Here is a 12,017-nt window from a genome sequence, read left to right as displayed (position 1 = left end):
TGAGATTTGAAAAAAACAGCTGTTTGGCACATACTTCTCACTGGCTGAAAAGTATATAAATAATCTCATTTTTGATAACTTTTTACTGGCCTGCCCTGCTGGGTATCATTCACCTAGTGTACCTGATAGGAAGTGAAATCACTTGTAATGAGGTGGCTTCTGATTTACTCTAGTGTATTCATTACTTACTGATGAAGAGGACAAGTAAGCATTGGAACATGCTGTCCAGAGAAGTTGTGCTTTCTCCATCCTTGGAGGTTTTCTTGTTCCTTTTGGGTAAAAACCTGAGCAGTGAGTGATCTCATAGTGACCCTGCTTGAGCAGGAGGTTGGACTAGAAATATCCTGAGGTACCTTCCAGCCCAAATTGTCCTGTGATCCTATCCCTGAGTTAGGAGCCAAGGCTCTTTATTTCCACAGTGACATCCCAGAAATGCTGATGCAGGCACAGACATAGTGTGACTCACAGTATAGATGAACTGTGAGCTATGCAGGCCATCTGAGTTAGTGGACTAATGATAGCCTACAGGAATATTTGATTATCCATTCTCTGACAAACAGCAATTTTAAGTTTATCCACTTTTTCACTTTTAGTGCAGTGTTTACTGTAGTGAGGCCAGTCCAACAAAAGTCTCCAGCCATTGCCACATTATAAGTCTGAGATCATGTCAGCAGTTCAAGAACAACATAATAAACGGTTAGCAGTCCACAGACATGATATTCAGTGTAGTTAAAAAGCTTCAGACAATGGCCACTAAGAACCAACTTACTCAGTATTTGCTTTTGGTATGGAGTTTGGCTCTTCTTAAGGTCACATAGGGTTCTTTGAGTGCTGGCCTCATTTGCTATTTAAGCAGTGTTCTCCCAGACTGGATTATAGATAGACTTTGTTTCCTACAAAGAAGGCCTATGACAAATCTCGCATCCTGCGATAAAAACGTCATTTGAGAACAACGTACTGTACTGCTGTTGAGAAGTGTAACGCTGAGACAACTCCGGGTACTTTGGATGGAAGAAAGGAAGGAAATAATAACTTTGTAGACAGGTACCAATTTTTCCTGTACTAATTCTTACAAGTCCTCATCAGCTTGCTTTGTTTCCTGCATTTCATGCCAGTGTAACGTTCTGGGAGGCCAGAACTGCCCTCAGGTATACGGAAACTTTAATGGAGAATTCTCTTGTGGTTTGGTAAACCAAGTAACTGTTTGGGTTAAGTAACGCAGTCTGTCCTTTGTTTAGTATTTAGACTTCAGTTTGCAGTGCAGAAATCTTAAAGGGCATAATCATAGAGGTTGGTCAGAAGGGTTTGTTTTGGTGCTTTCTCTCTCTGCCACTGTCTCAATAGATAATCACAGGAAAGGGATTTAATATCTTCGAGCTTTTCCATGTGCAGCTGCTTCGGTGCAGGACTTTAGTGAGCACCTTATTTTCAGTCAACTTCTGCACTACTATAACAAACCATGTTTTCATATGTATAGTGTTGACATAGTTGATGATGGAACCCTCTACACCACATGGTTTTGTCAAAGCTGAATTCCGAGAGTCTCAGGCTCCTTTGTAAAAGTAATGCTATAATAAAACGTGCTGCAACATCGTTGTTTTTTTTTTTTTGGTTGAATGTTGTGGAAGAAGAGTTTTCCATTTTGTTGACTGCAGTAATTGTTTTGTGTAAATGTAATGTCTTCACACAAAATACGTACTATGTCAATAGCATTTAAGAGTATTAGGTTAGGTTTTGAGGGACTTAAAAGTTTTTGGGGTGGGTTTTTTTTTTTGTAGGAGAGTATAACAAAAGGCCTTTAATGAATAGTGCACAGTGACTTGCATGTCAACAATGTAAAATAGTTATTGCCAGGCCACACTTCCTATTTCTGGGCAAATATTTTGGAGTTTTTTCCCAGCAATTTCAACAGAAGCCAGAGTACTTCCTATGAGGCCCTCTATCCTGGCATCTAATTGATTTCATGTCTCAAGTACTATATGCAAGCCAAGAAACATTCAAGAATGAAGATGCTAAGCATAGTATTTAAAACTCCTTTCCAAGCTTTTTGTGGAAGTGGTTTCTTGCTGTTTATTTCTTCATTCCACATTTATTTGTTTTATTGATTAGAAAGAAACCAGGATAGCAGAGTAATATAATGAACTGAAAAGCTGTGTGAGAACAAATTATGTTGACTGATTTTTAACATTTCATAGGAGTTACACAGATGGATGTTGTTTAAACAGTAAAAACTGTACTCTTAAAATGGTGGGTTTGCGTTGAGATATTATCACAGGATCATTACATTCTTCTTGGGCTCAAGTTTCTGCCAGTTTCACTTTCTCAGGTCTGATTTACTCCTCATTCTCTTTTTTTCCTCTATTTTATATCCTTCGCCTTGTACATAGTTAACATTATAATGTCTCTTTGAACTCTTTAGCCAGTAGTGTGGGTGCAATTCCTTACCTGTGCAGATCTGCTGTTGAAGGGAGCTGCCAGGCTGCCAGGGTGAACTCTGTATGGCTAAGGTTTTTTCCACATACTGAATGAGTTAAATAAATTGACTAGGAGCATTATAGGCCTGCATTCAGTCTGACTAGTCTGGTGAAAACCCACCATCAGAATATTTGTCATTTTACTTAATTTCCCGAGTACCTGCTTCTGCTCCTAAAGTGCTGCTGCTTCCCCCCCTGCCCTGATCTGAATGGTGTGATCTATGCCCTCACTGAATGAAAATCGTGTTACCAGCTTCACTTTCAAGTCAGCTACGGAAATCCATTTTGGTGTATCTTTATCACTGGTGCAATTGCTGGTTTTTGAAAGCTGGAAATGTGAAAGATCTTGTGGCAATGTAAACTTAATTTTTCTTTTTATGAATGCATTATATAGTCACAAACAGTTCATCCTTCTGCAGCTACCTGTGCACCCAGCCTCTTTTCATCTTGGAAACATTCACTACAGTGGCAACGTCATTTTCTGTCACTTGATAAGGATGTGTGGTATACTAGTGTAGTCTACCTGGTGTTTCCATGTTGTTTTCTTCTCTTCCTCTCCCTATTTTTGCTTTCCCAGGCTTTGCCATTTTATGTATTTTGATACTTCATTTGCTTTTTTTTTCTCAAGGCTGGAACAGAATTCTAACCTCGTCTTCCAGTTTTGCTAATAAGATAGCTAGTACTCTTGCACTTTTTATAAGAAATGGTATATAGTGATAGCTTGAGGAACACTGAATAGCTTCAGGAAGGCTAAATTCATCAGTGTATTTTAGGTAGGGAAGTTACTACTTTTTCTAAGCTTAGGAAAATCTTATTTTCTTCAGAACACACAACATGACTTGTAATTTTAATAAATGTTGTCTTAAACTTTGTAATTTAAAACACTAACAGTGGCTTTTAACTTGCATGCTCCTTCTCCCGTTTGGTCTTCAACTTCGTGTTGCATTCATTGCAGACACAATTAAGGAAACTTGTGCTCCAGGTATTTATAATCTGTTAGCAGAAACTGGAAAACTGCTCGTGTAGTCCACAAAAAGAATTCCCTTTTTGTAGCTGAAATTTCAATGTAAGCATTTTGCATTTGAATGTGGACATACTCTATAGACAGGACAGTCATAGCCAAACTTTTTATTGTGGAAATGGCATTGAGGAGTGATCTGGCTGTTAATCCTCAGGATTAATAGTAGCGCTTCTGTCTCTGCGGCACCATCATGTTGTCAAGTCAGCAAGTTTTAGACTATTGGGCAAAATGTGTTTTGAAAAGAAGATGGTTTTATTTACTCTAATTTATTCCTAGATCATATTCATCCACAAATGTCACAGGGCAGCAAGAGTCATTTTTCATTATCACAGTGTGCATCAGAGTCCAATACTCTCTGACCAGGTTCTTTTAGATATTCCATGCATGAAGAATGTAATGTGTAATATCAGATTTACTTTTTGACATAGTTGTTGTTACACAGGATTTCTCATTCAGTAGAGTGATACAAAATATACTGAAATCACAATACAAATGTAAATTACATTTAGCAAAATATAGCAATTGCAATATACAGTTCAATCACAATACCAATGTGATTCCCTTTACCAGACTCTATAATATGCTCACCACTGCAATGATGAGCATCCCCAGTCACCAGGAAGGAATATGTAGATTGAAGCCAGCTCAAGCCCATTACTCTCTTCGAAATTCTTTTGTTATCTGTCTAGTTTTTATTATGTTAGGCTGAGCCACGTACTCACTCCACCATATGCTGGTCTGACTGACTCAGACATGTTCACACTTTTTTAAGGAATTGGGGAGAAACATTTACACCATCAATTTTGAGCAGTATAAATATGTCTTGATTTAAAAAAAAAATCAAGAAGAAAAACTCATTTCTCATTTGATGTGTTGTTTTAGGATAGAAGGCACATGGACTGTAAGATGATGGCTGCAGCACTGTTATCACAGGGAACAGCTATGCCAACCACGACCAAAAGGCTTGAGAGCTGTTGTGACACAAGTGCTGTGGTCCATGATCCACCCAAAAGGAGAGGAATCTTGTACCTCGTTTTCATTGGCAGAGGTTGTGATACCTGCAGATATGAAAGGCTGAACCCAAAGAACTATAAAGAGCTAAGAAATGTTACAAGTAATTTTTATACCTATTATTTTACAACTGTTAACGCCATCAGTTCTCCACACGCAGCAAGGGAAATAGTCCCTGCGTAGCCTAATCCAGTTGTCCCTCCTTTGTGGGGTAGGTTGGGCTAGGTGACCTTATTCTCTGAATCAAGGATTCTGTGATTAGACCTGCTGCACCAGCCTTGCTGGATTTGCTATGAATGGATATTTGTCTCAGAGGAAATAGTGCGTAAAATTATGTGCTTCTCTGACTTGCTCCCCTGCCCCAGATCAGACATGAAATTTAATTTAAATGTTGTTGTTCCCTATTTTTTCCCATGATTCCCCACCCTCTTAGGGCAGTAGGTCACCTGAAGCAAGACTGCTTTTTCTCTCCTTGACATAAGTAAATCATAGCTTTTAGTTTTTCCTCTCTAGCAAATATGTGTCCAGTCAGTGCTTTGTCCAGCAGTTTGCTTGCTGTTTTAAAAGAAATTTTAAAAATAACAAGAAAATGCAAATTTAAAATAAAATGCACTGTACCAGAAGCACTGAGAGCTTGTTAATTGTGTGGGTTTTAATGTCTCAAGATGACAGTGATCTGTCAATTTGAACAAACCCAAAATGAAAAAAAAACCCACCATCAAACAGGTAACATCAAGATGAAAACAGACTTAAAAAGAATTTTTACCAAAGTGTGACACTAGTGTGTCTAGATCTGTGAACATACATTTTCTGATTAGCACTGATTCTTTTTCTGCAGATAGTAATTGCCATATCAGTGTCATGAAGTTCCCTTATCTTGCCAGTTTTCTAGGGCGTATTGCATTTTCAGACAACAGCGTTGTCCAGCTCAGCAGTAACTCTGGAATCACCGGGCTTTTCCTTGGGAATTCATGACTAGCAGAGAAAGTTCATCACAAGATATTTATCACAGTCATCTATTCCTCCAGAAAGACATCATGTCAAGGTTATTACTGCTTTTATAACCTTTTCATTTGTTTATTTTTAAAAACTTAGTGTGTAAAGTACCTCTCTCCTATTTTCCCCACTGTTCCCATCCTCCTGGCTCCAGTGGTTTCTTCACAGTACTTCATTTGGTAGGAGGTTTTCTGTAGGACTACCGTTATGTTATGATTCTAGAAAAGAGCCGAAAGAATTCTACAGTCTTAACTTTTTAAGAGTTAAAAAATATTTTTTAAGGAAATCTAGTGTTACAGCAACTGAGGATGAAGTCCATTAATGACAGGCCAGAATGCACAGCTATGCTCAGTTTTGATATGCTCCAGCTTCTGTATTTATGGTGTACCAGATGATGTTTGGCCACGTTAAATCATGTTCCTTCTTCAGATCAATTCACCAAGTGCGAACTGAAGGATGTGTGAATCTATGTGAAGGATGTGTGTTTGTTTTAAAGGCATCCAGTGAGATGTGAAACACACGAACGTACACCTGATCTATTTTAAAGTTATTCTTTGATATTTAGAAAACTTTCCCTTTTTGCATTCTTAAAGAGCTACAGTTTCAAAATTGCCAGTATTTTATCATTTCTGGATGCAGCAATGCAGTTTTTCAAACATTCCCACCTTAACTCCAGAGAACCAGAATTTGGTTGGGACTTTCTTAGATCTGACACTTGAATGTTGGATTATTGAATTAAGTTTTCATCTGTCATCTGGCAGCTGTCAAAGTGACATCTTAAAGGACCATCTGGTTTATACTGGGAACTGTGTTGCAAGTGTTCTTTGCAAGAGCAGAAACATCATGGATGTTGTCAAGATGCTCTTAAAAGATTGGAAATGTACAGTAGGATAGTTTTAGTTTTGTCAGAAATGCCAGAGGAACCTTGCTCAATGGCTCTAAATTGTGATTATCTAATTGAACACCACTGAACTGAAAATACCATTACTCAAACTTTGATAATGTCTTTGTAGTTTAGTGGGTTTATTGAATAAAGGGCTTGATATAGGCTGATGCTTATTTTTGTCACTGTATTGAATTGAATGTGAAGTGGGGATTGAATTCAGAACACTGTGTTCCCAGTGTGGTCATGGATCCTAGAAATGTGAGCAGTTCCTCAATACAGAGCTTTTTAACTAGCTACCGGAATAATATGTGCCTTTCTAATCTGAGAAAACACTGGCTTTGGAGAATTCCACTGCTTCTTCACTGTTGTTTAGCTTCATGCATAGCTGTTTAATGGGACTGTGGTGAAGATGGTTTCTGTGTTCAGTAGAGGTCCAGAGTGCCACGTACTGAGAGGACAGGAGAATGCCTTAGACAAGAGCATCCTCCTTCTCTCATACAGTTAAGACCTTTTATGCTGTTCAGTCCTGCCAGCATCTCAATGTTCTGCAGGGCTTGAGCCTTCAGTTCTTTGAGTTTATAATCTGTGTAAGGTGAGAGCTTGCACACCTTTGGACTTCGGAAAACTAACTGATATAATGCATCTGGGATATTTGTCTCAGTGCCTGGCCAGCACCTCAAGACCTCATCCAAAGTGAAGATTTTTTTTTTTATTATTTCACAAACACACACACACACACTTTAGGGCTTCAGATAGTGGCAGTTTTATGATGAAGGATCAAGTCTGAAACTTCACTGGCAAAATTTTTTGATAGCTAAAGTACTTTCTTTTGTTTAAAACTCCTTTTATTTAAAACCAAACCCCCCCAAATACAAATACCAGGAAAGCAAATAAAGTAGTGGGTTTTTACCTTTTGCCTTCCAGAACAATACAGCAGCAGTGGTGAGGGAGGAAATGGAAACATTTGATTGTGAAATGCTGAAAAGACTCACAAAAAACTGTGAATGTCATTTAACTTTTTTTTTTAAGTATGATCCAGCTTTTTTTTTCCCTAAGGAGTTAATCTCTCAAGTAATACAACTTGTTAGATTTGGTGTATTTTGGGACTGTGTGTTATGTTTGGTATGCTGTGATCCTGACTGAGACAGCATGTTAGCAATTGCAGTCTAGTAAGACATTTCGGTGCATGTGGAGCATGCGGGAGACTGGCAAGTCATTCATTACCAAAACAGAACGGTCAAAAATTGCATATGCTGACATATATATATTGCTGTACTGAAGAATGCATCTTTCTGCAAGTATATGATGTCTGTATTCCTCAATCAAATGTTTAGCATTTGGGAACATGGCTGTTTCTTTTGGCCAGTAGAAAAATGGAATTTCTGCTGGACTTCCACTTCCCAAGATAGACATATGTGAATAGATTTCAAATCAGTAGCATGTTAATATAATCTCTGCCATTAGTATCTATGTTTTATACACACAGTAAAAAAAAGTAAATCCTTTGTGAAAGGAAAAAATTATTAAAATTGAGTTTAAAGTGAAAGTATTTTGGTGTTGACAGAACTACTGAGTTACTGTATTTAGTACAGTCTGCTAAGTACTAGATCCTGTATGGCAGTAATAGTGCAGTAAGTGCATATGATGCTTACATGTACTTGAATATGTGTGCAAAACAATCATCAGTGGAATACTGTATAAGATACCGTATGTTTCTTGTAACACTGCTATTGTTTATGTGTAACTTAACTAGAGGGCCAAAGTTTTTGGCATACCAAATATAGGTGGTCCAAAACCAGTATGTTGTTTCAGTGTAGCTGATAAAAGACATTTGGTGTATGTTCCTGCAGATTTCACTTAGTGCAATTCTTGCAGATTTCACTTAGTTCCATCTGTGGTGGGGTTTAACACTGAAAATGCTAGTAAGTCTAGTTGTTCCAAACAATTATCACAGAGTGCAATTTGGCATTGCTTAGATATGGTATGGATATCTGCTAAATCTGAAACATCTGTTAGATTGCCGCTTATTTTTAATGGCCTTTTTTTCACCTATTAGCTGAAATTGGGGAATGTGTGTGATACTATAGGAAAGAATGAAAGGAAAAGTCTTGGCTAGCTAATAATTTTGTAGTCTTCCTAAATGGCAATATAAAATGACTACAACTTTATTTGTTTTTCTGTATATTAATGTAAGGTGTATTTTCTGTTTCCAGACAACTAGCTCATTACAAAGTTTAAATTTCTAAATAGTTCAGTTTAGTAAGAACTTGCAGTGCTAATAGATAGATATGTCTTTCTGAATACTGGAAAGAGGTATTTTCTTATTCTTGCAAACAGTGTGTTTTGAAGGATGGGAGAGGCATTATTTTCACTTGGAATGTTACCAGATTAGGTGTTTCTAGCCATCAGTGGTAGTTACCATAGAAGGGTACTCATAGGTTTGCTATTTCTGAAATGGATTCAACTCAAAAGGCATCTTCAGTTTTTTAAATTGCACTCTAAAATGTGGTTTGCAGTCACTGAAGTGACTGCTTAATTCAGCAATTACCTGAATTCAGTGATACCAAGTATGCTGTTTTTTTCAGTGCAGAATAACACTAAAACTATCTTTCTTAATGCGTTTATGAAATAGCATAAATAAATAGTTCATAAGTGACGTGGTTCAGCCCCAGCCGGCAGCTGAGCCCCACGCGGCCACTCGCTCACCCCTCCCCCGGCGGGATGGGGAGGAGAACGGAAAAACAAGGGCAAAGCCTCGAGGGTTGGGATAAGGGCAGGTTACTGGGACAGCAAGGGAGAGGGAAACAATCAGCAGCAGTGCTGATAACAGATAGTAACAATGGGTGATAACAGAGAACGATTTACCGATCCCACCACCGACCTGACACTCAGCCTGTCCCAGAGCCCGCCCCTGCCCGACTAGCCCCCTTTTATGGTGAGCATGACATCACATGGTATGGAATAGCCCCCGGCCAGCTTGGCTCACCTGTCCTGGCTCCTTGGGAAATTAACTCTAGCCTTGCCAGAACCAGGACAATAAGCATCCCTTCATTTTATTTCATTACATGGATGGATTTGTATTTTTCATTGACTGAGTCTTCTGTTGCTTTGCTTTAATTTAGACCTGGAAGAAATTTTCATGGCACTTGTTCAGATTGTTTAAAGAGTTTTGATTTGCAGTTCTGGTATGTTTTCCCCTTTAAAAGGATGAGTATATATATATGCTCTGCCATAGCTGTTTTTTCTTTTTTGTCCAGACTTTGGTTCTAAGCCTCCATTGTTATGGGTTTGGTATTTTTCTTTGGTTTGTTGTTGTGGTTTTCAGGGTGGGGGTGTTGGTGTTTGTTAGTTTTCTTGTTTTTTCTTTGTGGCTGTTCCTGTTTTGCACTTGTTTTGTTGCAGTGGAGCCTGAGACTGAAAGACAAATGGTAGCAACTGGTAACTTCCAGACAGAATTATTTTATAATCTGGCAAAATCTGAAAAGTTAAATTCTCCACAGGGAGCAATGTGAGGTTTGACCAAATGCTGCAGGGAAATTTTTTTGTTTTTATTAGAATACATTGCTCCTTACTGGGAGAGAGTGTGGGCAACTAGAAAAATCTCACAAGGAAAAAGGGGAAAGTTTTAGTACCAATAATACTATCTAGTCAAGTTTTCCTGTGGAACTTGACTGCTGCTTCTTGTGATTTTTGTATAATTCTTCAGCTAGAACTGTACCATTGATGCTTTTCAGTGCCTAGAAATGCAAAACATTGTACTGACTGCATGTTGAGCTGTCATGCAGATCTTTAAAGGTGAAAATAAGCCAGGTGGGGCTTATTTTTGTCCAGGAGGGGCTAAGTAGGACCAATTAGGGCTCACTGCTGTGCTGTAGTTAGAGTAATAGTGTAAACTTGTAGTCATTATTTTCTTCACTGTACAAAGTCAATTAAGTTGTGGTGAATAGGTAGGTAGTCATTATGGGCTAACAGTCTTTCAGCTTTATAGAAGGTAGGATGAATACAGAAGACATCACTGATGGCAGCATCATGATTTCTAATCCTTAGAAATATTTTAAACACCTAACCCCAAATATTCTTAATGTGACCTGATACAGCGATGTCCTCCTGAGCATGTGGATGGTCTGAAACACAGGCTTATTGATAGTTAGACATCTCCTTTTTCATCTGAAATGTGCCGTAGTCCTAGAGGTAAATCTTGACATTGCTTTGATATACCTAATAAAGAGCATAGTTGAAGGGTTAAAAAAGAAAAAAAGAGATTGATTAGCTTTAGACCAATAGGAGTTGGTAGGGAACAGGCACATGCAGTATCCCTGTTTTTCTCAGGAAAGAATCTCTGCAGCAGCTGGTGAAATCAGCTTTTGAAATCATTTTGCCCTACCTGCAGAACAAAAGCTGGTCTTTTCACTGGAGATCTTAGGGTTCAATCCAAGCTCTAGAAGCTGAATGCAAACATATGAGCATACGAAAAAGATGACTTGCATGATGAACAGATCTTTTGCATCATCAATCTAGTAGCTGCCTGTTACTTTAGCTTTTATGGCAAAGAGGAATCAGTAAGTTAATAGTGAAGTAATTGTGAAGTTAAACTGGTAGTATGAGCTGATTTTGCATTGTAAGTTGTTCCTCTCCTACTGAAGGAGAAACGAAATGAGGATAATGGAGAGTATTAGCTGTGAATGAATTTGAAATTGAGGAAGAGTGTTTGATTGGATTCCCCTCTCTTTCCAAAAGGACCAGAGTGATGCTTATTTCTGGAACATTTTTCATCAGTTTGGAAGATAAGAAAGGCTGTTTGCTTTGGCTGGTGAAGTTATTATAGAGTTCTAAAAGGTTCTGGATTAATTTGAGAAACAGTGTGAAGAATTTCCAGTGTGTATAAAATTATGCAAATCACTTTCAGACTTAAAGAAGGACCTATAGAGGACACCACAGCTACACTTGAAATCTTCCTGTATGCTACTGTTACTCTTCATAAAATACTGTAGTGAACAGCAAGCAGTAGACAGAAAGGACTTTTTTACCGTCCATAAGCGAAAGTATTGAAATTTATGGAGAGACCTTTTTTGGTGTGACTGCTCTGAACAAAGCAGTTGTTGTCCTCTGAGGGGTGAATCACATTTTCTTGGAGATAAAGCTGAATATCAGGAACTTCTGGGTTGAGTGGAACAGTGCCAGTTTTTCCATTTGGACATTATTGCTTCCAGCCATCCAAAAATCCCTCTGTACTTATCATACTCATGCTGTGCTGTGCTGACTTGCAACACTAGAAAAAAGTGAAAAATAAAAGCTCACGTTTCACCTCTGGTACTGCTCCACAGCAGTAATCCCTTTGCTTCAGGAGGACCTTCTGTCTGAAGAAGTGAATGCTTTTGTAACAATTATTCTCTACGCTCTCCTGTGAGTATTCCTTTTTACAGCCAGGAGAAATCAAAGCCTTCACTTTCTTCCAAAGCTTCATTGAAATAATACTCCAATGTCTGCTTCCTCATCCTTTCATATGACCCAAAAGATTGCTCTTTTCTCTATATACTGTAAAATTCTTTACTAATTATGTGTGACACTGAATTTCCAGGCACAATATCTCAAGTGACTTGATGACAAGTTGCTGAACAATTTCAGAGAG

General features: G+C 38.3%; 1 protein-coding gene across 5 annotated transcripts in view; it reads left to right on the top strand.

Moving 5' to 3' along the window:
- FOCAD (focadhesin) overlaps positions 1–12,017 on the top strand; it is a 137,815-nt gene that overhangs the window by 60,367 nt on the left and 65,431 nt on the right. The gene's annotated exons all lie outside the window — the stretch shown is intronic.

Source organism: Balearica regulorum, chromosome Z (assembly GCF_011004875.1).
Source record: "Balearica regulorum gibbericeps isolate bBalReg1 chromosome Z, bBalReg1.pri, whole genome shotgun sequence".
NCBI classification, from domain to species: domain Eukaryota; kingdom Metazoa; phylum Chordata; class Aves; order Gruiformes; family Gruidae; genus Balearica; species Balearica regulorum.
This window is presented reverse-complemented; position numbering and strand designations above follow the sequence as displayed.